The sequence below is a fragment of the Moschus berezovskii genome, chromosome 27 (genome assembly GCF_049115385.1).
Source record: "Moschus berezovskii isolate FMDL1 chromosome 27, NW_MosBer_1.0, whole genome shotgun sequence".
Taxonomy (NCBI): Eukaryota; Metazoa; Chordata; class Mammalia; order Artiodactyla; family Moschidae; genus Moschus; species Moschus berezovskii.
Window position 1 is genome coordinate 4,084,268 of NC_142486.1, and position 10,993 is coordinate 4,095,260.

Consider the following 10,993-nt stretch of genomic DNA (forward strand, 5'->3'; position numbering starts at 1 on the left):
AAGCACCATGAACCAATTCAACATAATTAAGATTTATACAATTTTCACACAGCAGTAGGATACAAATTCTATTCAACTTCCCATAGACTTTAAACTTGGGGACACTGGAACATATCCAAGGACATAAAACAAGGTGCAAAAATTTCATAATCTAAAGGTATTGAAATCATACAGACTGTGTTCTCTCATCACTATGAAATGATAGAAATTAATATCAAAATATAGTTGAAAATAATGCACATATTTTCAAGAGCAATGTGACATTTACCAAGAGAGATCTTTGACTTAGCCATTGAAAGTCTCAAAGTTACAAGACTGAAAACACACAGAGGGTAATTGCAGAGAAAAAGGCATTTAAATGAGAAATTAATATCAAAGTGAGAATTAATATCAAAGTGAGAAATTAATATCAAAGATACTTTAAAAACCCATGTATTTGGAAATTAAATGTCCACTTTTAAATGATGGATGTATCTAAGAAGGCATAACAAGGAAAATTAGGAAATATTCTTAAATTTTAACTGAAATATATAAAATCTAAAATTCAGTTCTCACTCATGATAGCCACCTTTCAAGGGCTTGACGGCTAGAGGGACTCATGGCCACTGCTTCTGGCAGTGCAGAGAATGACCATTTCCACCGTCACAGAAAGTTCTCCTGGACAGTTTTACAGATAGACATGTGACAATTCTGCTTCTTCAAGATCTTTACTATGATATGGTGTGTGATTTTTTTCTTTTTCTTTTACTTTTAACACCCATCAATGTAAGACAAAAACCCTATTCTCCTGAAGTGGGGGAAAAAAGATCACGAGTTTGCACATGGTTTCCTGTAAGTGTTTGCTCTACAAAAACGGATTGTCTTAGGCTTTGCCTTTTAATCTTATTCACGAGTGTATCAGTCAGGGTTCTCCAAAGAAAACAGAACCAGTAGGCTATTCATAGATACAGAAGAGATTTATTATGGGAATTGGCTCATGCAATTATGGAGGCTGAGGAACTTCCCTGGTGGTCCTGTGGCTAAGACACTGCACTCCCAATGCAGGGGTCCCCGGTTCGATCCCTGGTCAGGGAACTAGATCCCACGTGCTGTAATTAAAAGATCCTACGTGCTGCAACTGAGATCGAAGAGGCTGTGTGCCTCAACTAAGACCTGGGGCAGCCAGCAAATAAAAATAAAAAATAGCGCCCCCCCAAAAAATGATGGAGGCTGAGATATGTTATGATATGCCATCCATAAAGCTTCAATACTTTGGCCACCTGATATGAAAAGCTGACTCATTGGAAAAGACCCTGATGCTGGGAAAGATTGGAGGCAGGAGGAGAAGGGGACGACAGAGGATGAGATGGTTGGATGATGTCACTGGCTCAGTGGACCTGAGTTTGAGCAAGCTCCGGGAGATAGTGAAGGACAGGGAATCTGGTGTGCCGCAGTCCATAGGGTGGCAGCGAATCAGACCCAGCTTAGCGACTGAACGACAACGCGCCATCCGTGAGCTGGAGAACTGGGGCAGTGGGTGGCTTAACACTCTTGGACCAGAAGTTGGAGCTCCAATGTCGAAGGGCAGGGCACGATGGGTGTTCCAGCTCAAGAAGGGGACAGAAGAGCCTTCCTCTGTCTTTTCTTTTCCTGTCCGACCCTCAGTGGATTGGGTGATGCCAGCCCAGTTTCAGCCCATCTTTACTCAGTCTGCTGGTCCAAATGCTAATCCCTTCCAGAAACACCCTCAGAGATACAGACAGAAATAGTGTCTCACCGGCTCTCTGGGCGGGCGTCCACATGGTTGACCTGCACACCAAGCCTGTCCTCATTCTCTCTGAATGAAACACGTGGAAATTGAACAAGCACCAGGTTCCTGTAAGGCCTTCCGTGATGGAGACTGGCATTACCTCTCTGTCTGTATTTTCTATGATTTTGAATATTTTAAATTGTTTTTTAATTTTTAAAGCAAATTTATTTTTTAATTGAAGGAAAATTGCTCTGTTGGTTTTTGCCATACAACAGCATGAACTGACCATAATTATACATATATCCCCTCCCTCTTGAACCTCCTTCCCCTCCCTGACGCCACCCCTCTAGGTCATCACAGAGCACCAGGCTAGGCTCCCTGTGTGTGTGTTTTTTATTTTTTTAATAATTTTTTTTTCAAATTGAAGTATAGCTGATTTCCAGTGTTGTGTTAGTTTCAGGGGTACAGCACTGATTAAGTTATATATATATATATATATATATATTTATGTGTTACTGTATCTAGGGGCTTCCCAGGTGGCTTGGTGGGTGAAGAATCTGCTTGCAATGGAGACACAGGCAGATGTGGGTTTGATCAGGTGGCATTTCCCAGATGGCGCTAGTGGTAAAGAGCTGTCTGCCAGTGCCAGAGATGTAAGAGTTGTGGGTTCGATCCCTGGGTTAGGAAGAACCCCTGGAGGAGGGCATGGGACCCACTTCAGTATTCTTGCTTGGAAAATCCCATGGACAGAGGAACCTGGTGGGCAATAGTGCATAGGGTCACAAAGATCGGGATATGACTGAAGGGACTAAGCTATCTTTCTATATATACGTAATCTATCTATCTATACCTATTATATTTATCTCTCTATACATAATATATATTCATTTTCATATTCTTTTCTATAATGATTTATTACAGGATATTGAATACAGGTCCCTGTGGTATACAATAGGATCTTGTTATTTCTCTATGTTATATACAATAGTTGGCATCTGTTAATCCCAAGCTCCTACTCTATCCCTTCCTCCCTTTCCCCTTTGGTAACCGTGCATTTGTTTTCTGTGTCTATGAGTCTATTTCTATCTTGTAAATAAATTCATTTGTATCATTCTTTTTTTAGATTCCACATATAAGCTATGTATTATGATATTTGTCTTTCTCTGTCTGACTTCACTTAGTGTAATAATCTCTAGATCCATCCATGTGGCTTCAAATGGCATCATTTCCTTCTTTCTCATGGCTGAATAATATTCCATTGTGTGTATACCACATCTTCTTGATCCATTCATCTGGTTAGGCTGCTTCCATGTCTTGGTTATTGTAAATAATGCTTCTGTGAAACGTGGGGTGCACGAATCTTTTCAAATCATAGTAAAACTGTATTTTAGAATGAAGGACCTACCCCCCGACCCTTCTGTGCTGAATTCTAAGCGTTTTATTGTCCAGGGCCATGGGTCCTGAAGTCTCTTTCAATCTTGCACCTCTGGAAACGTGTCATCTTGTAGTAGGCTGTCACCCAGCCTGTGTCTGTAGGAGAGGGGTCTGTGCTACAGGTCAAACTCGGGTTGAAGGCTCAACCTTGGTGCTTGAGTTCCCTGGGCTTGAGACAATTCATGGGAACATCCTGTACCGCCCCCCTGCAGAGCCACGTGGGGACTCTGAACGTGAGAGAGGACAGCGTGAGGCCTGGAGACGGGTCTCGGAAGCCGTTGCCCCTTAGACCTTGGGCTCCTTCCAGCTCCAGGCTGTACTCGGCCTCCCCCTCATCACCTCTAAAAATAGGATTTGGAAGTTCTCCCCCGTGTGACATAATGCATCTCTCGATCATAGGCAGGAAGTGAATGCTTTCCTGCCAGGCTGGCCGGGTCCCCGGGAGGTGGGCTGGGAGGGACATTCCTCTTCTGTTTCACCATAGACCGTTTCGGGGCACTTACTCTAAGCCTGCTTTCTTCAGTCCGAAAACACGGCGTCTCTTCGAAATTACACAGCAAAATAGAAGGCCCGGATCTGGGTGATCCTGGGTGTTTAGATGTCATGAATAACGTGTGGTTGAGTATGAGTCATCGCACCTCCGTCTGCGTGAACTCTGTCCTGGGCTTGGCGGAACTCATAAAAGCGGTGAGGGCATCACAGGGAACGCACTCAGAGCCTCCAGCAATTAGTGCAGGCGGCAGAGTTTGGTTCCTTGGCCCGATGGGTGATGGAGAACTTGGTGCAACAGATCGGAGCCGGCGGGCCAAGAGGTGTGTGATAACAGAGATACTGGTTTTCCGGGATTGGCAGTAAGAAGCGAAGGTCTTCAGGGCCTCGCAGCTGCACGTCAGGTTCTAAAAATGAGCAAGACAGGAGTTGTTCTGTCCATCCGCGGGTCGGGGAGAAAAGTCACTCTCAGACCAGACTGCCTGTGAGTGCTGAGGAATCTCCCAGGGGCTGGGGGGCATCCCGGAAGTGGCTCTCAGACTCCTGTTCAGCCCCCGGCCAGTGTCCTGGATGGGGACTGGTGCTTCTAACATAGGAGCCTCCGCTCAGCCCAGCTAACTGGTTCACGGAGGCTTGCCGAGCCCCTGCAGGAAGCCGGCCAGGCCTGTGCCAGGAGCTGCAGTTTGCAACAGACAACTCATTTGAGATGCCGTTTCTGGGCTGATGGAGCAGGATGTCGCCTCCCTGTCCTGGGCAGAAACCGGAGCACCCCTAAGCCTCTTGTCCTTCCGACCCATGAGATCCAAAGCTCCCCTGTCTCGGATGAATCCAGCCCTCCAATGCCTCTGCCCTATAAAAGCAGAGAGGCTGACAGTCTGTTCCTGCCCATGCCCTGACCTGCACCCCTCTCGCCCAGCGGCCCCTGAGCTCTCATTGCGTCATCCAAGTCCGTCCTCCCCTCTGTGGTCGAGGGCCAGTTCCCGCCGCCGCCCTGAACGCCTGCACCAGCCTTGCCCTCCTCCTTTCCTCAGCTGTTTGCCCAAGAAGGACCCTTCTTGTGTGTGCCCGCTGTTGATTCAGCCATGTCCGACTGACTCTGCGATCTCGTGGACCATAGCCCGCCAGGCTCCCCTGTCCATGGGATTCTCCAGGCAAAAATACTGGAGTGGGTGGCCATGCCCTCCTCCAGGGGATCTTCCCCACCCAGGGATGGAACCTACATCTCTTATGTGTCCTGTGTTGGCAGGCAGGTTCTTCATCACTTGCGCCACCTGGGAAGCCCGAGTCTCTTACCACTGCCACTCAGTTGTTTAAAACAAACTGTGAAAACAAACAGGGAACAAAATGAGAGTCAGGTTTTGCTCCGCTGCTTGAAGTAATTTGTTGTAAGTTCTAATGGAAGCAAAACCCCACTTAAGATGACAAATAGGGGGAAGCCACAGTAATTGGATTTGCTGTTAAGTGGGTGTATTGCTACCAAATTGGACAGAAAATTACTGGGAACTCTTGGAGTGAGGCTGATAGCGTCTCAGACGGTGGGGATGGGGTCTCGTCAGCCCTCCCCTCTCTGGCTTCTTCCCGGTTGGCTGCAGCCTCCGTGTTTTCCCCGAGGTTCCCGGGTCCCTGCAGACCATCTGGCTCTCGGGGGCACCCAGACCGCCTGGCAGTCGCAGCCTGGCACTTTTTTTTCCCCTATTTTTGACTCTGATTGCTCGAGATTCCCCATCGGATCCCCATCAGATCAGACAGTTGCCCCACTTTGTGTCATCAGCCCCCCCAGACAGGAGTGCTTTGTCGTGTTAAAGATGTCACTGTGTTTACTGTGGGGGGAAGGAGAATGCGAGCTGGCAAGGAAGAGAAAACGGGGGTGGGGTGCGGGGAGTGGGGAGTTATTGTTTAATGGGGTGGAGTTTCAGTTAGGGTCAATGACTGAGTTCTGCAGATGACCGTGTGGATGGTTGTGCAACAAGGTCAGTGGACTTAAAGCCCCTGAACTGGACACTTAGATGGTAAATGTCATGTCACCTATTTTACCACGGTGAAAACTTTAGAAAGGATCTTTTTTGAATGGAGAAGTAACAGCTTCTGGGATCCTAAGCGGTCTAGCTCGATCAGGTGGCCCGTGGCGCCGGGCGTCCTCCCCCGTGGAGCCCCCCTGCCTGTCTCGACTTCTCCTGGCCTCTGCCTTTGTCTCTATCTGTCTCCATCTCTGTATTTCCCCTGCTTTTTTATCCGAGTTGCCTCCAAACCCTTCCCACCCTCTGGTTCCCCAGCCACAGACCTTAACCATGTTACACCTTAACCATGTTACAGACTGAACATGTGCGTCCCCCAAATTCATGTGTTGAAGCCCAACCCCAAGGTGGCATTTGGAGGTGGTTCCCTTGGGAGGTAATTAGGTTTAGATGAGGTCGTGAAGGTACAACCCCCATGATAGGATTAGTGTCTTTATAAGAGGATGAAGAGGGACTCCACTGGTAGTCCTGCGGCTAAGATACCATGTTCCCAATGCAGGGGCCCGGGTTTGATCCCTGGTCAGGGAACTAGATCCCACATGCTGCAACAAAAGATCCCACATCCCTCGTGCCTCCACTAAGACGTGCACAGGCAAATAAAAAAGTTTTTTTAAAGGGGAAGAAACTGGAGTTCCCCCCGTCCCCCACCTCTCTCTCTCTCTCCGACTTGGGAGGACACAGCAAGAAGGTGACCTTCTGTAAGCTGGCCGTCTATGAGCCAGGAAGATGGCCCTCACCAAAAGCCAATTCTTCTTGACCTTAGACTTCCAGCCTCCGTATCCGTGAGAAGCAGATGTCCGACGTTTAAACTGCCGTCTCTGGTCTTCGGCCGTAGCAGTCCGATACGAGGTGGACACCTATCACCTGTGGGTCTGCAGACCTGGGGCCCCCTCTGAGCCCTCTGCCTCTCAGAGGAAAGAGTGCCTGCTTCCTAGAGGGTGTGTCACAAAAGAGCCCACACTGTCATCTCCCACCTGGTTGGTATAGAGACCCACGGGGAGGTTCCCCATTTTCCCCGTCCCCCAAGCCCCGGCAATGCTTCTACTTTCTATCTATGAGTTTGACGGTTTTTTTTTTTTTTTTTTAAGATTCCATATATAAGTGATACCATATTTGTATTTGTCTTTCTCTGTCTGGCTTATTTCACTTAACATTGTGCCCTCAAGCTCCATCAATGTGTGCTCAATCACTCACTTGTGTCCAATTCTTTGCTACCCCACAGACTGTAGCCCGCCAGGCTCCTCTGTCCATGGGATTCTCCAGGCAAGATACCAGAGTGGGTTGCCATTTCCTTCTCCAGGGGAATCTTCCAGACCCAGGGATTGAACCCATGTCTTCCGCACTGGCTGATGGATTCTTTACCGCTGAGCCACCTGGGAAGCCCCAAGGTCCATCCGTCTTCTAACAAATGACAAGATTTCCTTCTTTCTCACGGCTGAATAATATCCCATTCCTTATGCACCGCATCTTCTGAAGCCATTCATCTATGGCTGGACACCTAGGCTGTTTCTCTATCTTGGCCATGGTGAATAATGCTGCTATGAACACGGCAGTGCCAATATCCTTTTTTAAATGTCCTTTGGCTCTATACCCAGAAGTGGGATTGCTGGATCGTTTGGCAGCTCTATTTTTAATTCTTGAGGAATCTCCAAGCTGTTTTTCCTAGCGGCTGCACCGATTTACATTTCCACTAACATCGCACAAAGGTTCCCTTTTCTCTACATCCTCACCAGCGCTTGTTATCTCCTGCCTTTCTGATCATCACCATCCTAACAGATGTGTGGTGATAGCTCATTGTGGTTTTGATTTGCATTTCCCTGATGCTGAGTGATGGGGAGCCTCTTTATGTACCCGGGGGTCATTTGCATGTCTTCCTTGGAAAAACGTATATTCAATTCTCGTGCCCAGTTTTAAATCAGATTTTTTTTTTCTAACTCTCTTGAGTTGTGAGAGTTCTTTGTATCTTTCGGATGTTAAGCCCTTATCAAGTGGCTGATTGCAACTATTTTCTCCCATTTTGGAGGTTGCTTTTTCATTTCATTTTCCTGGTGGCTCAGATGGTAAAGAATCTGCCTGCAGTGCAGGAGACCTGGGTTTGATCTCTGGGTTAGGAAGAGCCCCTGGAGGGGGGCATGGCAACCCACTCCAGTAATCTGGCCTGGAGAACCCCACGGACAGAGGAGCCTGGTGGCCTACAGTCCAGGGGGCCGCAAAGAATCAGACACGACTGAGTGACTAGCACTTTTCATTTCATGGATGCTCTCACTTGCTGAGCGGGAGCTTTGGAGGCCCGTTTGTTTGTCTCTGCTTTTGTTGCACCGTCTTTAGTGTCCCTTTCCAGCCTTTGATCTTTGCACCAAATCAGACTACGCTGAGAGCCAGTCAGTCCTCCAGCCTCACTTCTGAAGAATCTGTTGGCTCTGCTTCTTCCATGGGGCCTCGTCCAGGTTTTGTTATTTGTTTAGAGGTTATTTTTAGCTGGCTGGACCAGTGTTTGAGGTAAATCGTGTGGGTACTTACGCAGCATTATTTTTTTAAATGATCATGACTATTTTCAACTGGGTATAAGTTCTTAGGCAGAAACATTTCCTTTTTAAGGCGCCGTTTTTCTGGCAGTTAAGAAGACTAATCTGAACGATTAGCCAAAATAGCTGCTTGTTAAATCGCTTGAGTCTGGGAAAGACGGGCACTGCTTCTGTTCAATGACACTCGCTGGGGTGAAAAGGAAGGAAGAAAAACCGAGAATTGCTATGGATGTCTATAAGCAGTGAACTCCTTTCTAGAACCAAGATTTCTTTGTTTCTCTTTCCTTCTTCCTTTTTAAAAACTAGAAAACTCACCTTCATCAACGATTAAGAGCATAAACTTGACCCAGAGACCCATCCCCTCAAATTCAAGTGAAAGAAAGTCCATTGAGACTTCCTTGGGTGGTCCAGTGGTTAGGACTCCTCTCTCCCAATGCGGTGGGCACAGGTTCAATTCCTGGTTGGAGAACTAAGTTCCCGATGCTGCATAGCTTGTCCAAAAAAAGGAATCACTGGAAATAATAAGTGCAGACTGCCAGATCCTATCCCAGGAGAGCTCGATTTCGAAGAATTGGGGAGGCCCTGGAATCTGCATCGTTTCATTCATCCCGGATGCTTTATAGACTGTACTTTCTGAAACGGTGATAAATGCAGATGTCCAGAGTCACCCAATAAAAATCCATCAGATCAAAGGATGGGGAACTATTTTTTGGACCCAAGTTGAAAGATATGTTTAAAATAGTTCAATAAAGTCCCAAAGAATTCACCGCCATAAAATATAGGTTAAATGAAAAATGGAAGAAGTATTTTAAAATTTTTGATGAAAGTAGGTTTTGTTAATGCAGAGGGATTTTATTACCCGTCCCCGTATGAGTGTTTTTAAAAAACGTTTATTTATTTGGCTGCGCCGGGTCTTAGTTGTTGGATTCGAACTCTGACCCGTGACAGGTGGGATCTAGTTCCCTGACCAGCGATCATATCCGAGCCCCTAGGTATTGGGAATGCGGCGTTTTAACCACTGGACTACCTGGGAAGTCCCCCCATATGAGTTTTTTTTTTCTTTTAAACTTTGAACAAGTAATAATTCTAGATTTCACAGGAAGTTGCCAAAATGAACAGGAAGGTGCTCTATACCTTCAGACAGTTTTGTCCAATGGTGATATCTTGCATGACTATAGTAATATCATATTTTTCTATACAGATAGTAACATACATGTAGATATTAGACATGAGGCATAGTAACTGGGAAGCTGACATTGCTATAATCTACAGAACCAGTTTAGATTTCACTAGTTTTACTTGTTTGTGTGCATGTGTGTGTGTGTGTGCGCCTGTATGCAATTTTATCACACATGTTGATTCATGTAAACACCATCACGATTAAGACACAGAATTGTTCCACCAGCACAAGGGTTCTGCGTGATAAGATATCTCTTTCTGCCGTACTTACTCTTCTTCCTGCCCCGCCATGGGTGGGCAACCACTAGTTCTAATCTGTTTTCTGTCGTATGATGGAATCATACAGTAGGTAACTTTGCGATATTGGCTTTTTAAACTCAGCATAATTCTCAGTTGTTGCATTGTATTCATCCTTTATTCTTTAACACTGTTCCATGGTACAGATACATCACAGCTTGTGTAACCATTCACCTGTTCTAGGACACTTTTGTTGTTTCCACTTCAGGTTGTTACAAGTAGAGCTGCTATGAACATTCATGCACAGGTTGTGTATGAACATAGATTTCCATTTTGCTGGGATAAATGCCCAGGAGCGCAATTGCTGGGTCATATGGAAAGAACATATTTAGTTTTGTAAGAAACCACCAGACTGTTTCCCAAAGTGGCTATATCATTTCACATTCCCACCAGCCATGGATGTGTGATCTGGTTTCTCCACATCATTACCAGCACTGGGTATTGTCACTATTTTTAGTTTTAGCCATTCTGACACATACATAGTGATATTTCATTGTGGTCTTCTTTGCATTTCCTCGGTGACTAATAATGTTGAACCTCTTTTCATGTGCTTGTCATCTCTACACTTTTTGTTGAAATACCTATGTATTTTTTTGCCCATTTTAAAATTAGATTTTTTTTTCCTTTTTTTTTTTTGCCATACCTCAAGGCTTGTGGATCTTCATTCCCTGATTAGGGACTGAATCACAGAAGTAGATTCAAAAGAGTCCTAACCACTGGACTGCCAGGTAATTTCCCTAGATTGCTTGTTTATTTTTCTGTATAGAGTGTTTTTTTACTGTTGAATTTTGATAAACATTTAAGTATTCTAGGTATTCCGTTGAAACCATCTTTATTTCCCTTTCTGATCACAGAGGTCATGCATGCTCATTATTTTTAAAATTCCAGCACTTCTGAAATATATAATATAGAATGTGAAAGTTCTCTGATATTCTAGCAGAGATGTAACCATATTAACTGATATCAGAGGATTTTTTTTTCTTTTGCATGTATTATAAACCTATTCATGTAAATACTTTTTTTTTTTAAACCAAAATGAGATGAATGCAAACTGCTTTACTTTGCTTTTTTTTTTTTCCATTTCATAAGATATCCTAGACATCTTTTCTCACGGCTGTTAGAGACCTACCTCCCATTTTTTAACATCTGCATAATAATTCAGTTGTACATGTGAAACTGCAAAACTACAATGAAAGCATTCACTTGAAAGCCAGGAAAGTTCCCATTGTATTTTGTTTCATTTACGTTGGAGATTTATCATCCTGAAGCACACGGCTGTTCAGTCCCTTAGGAGCCAAGACAACACCCAGGTTTAACTGAGCTCG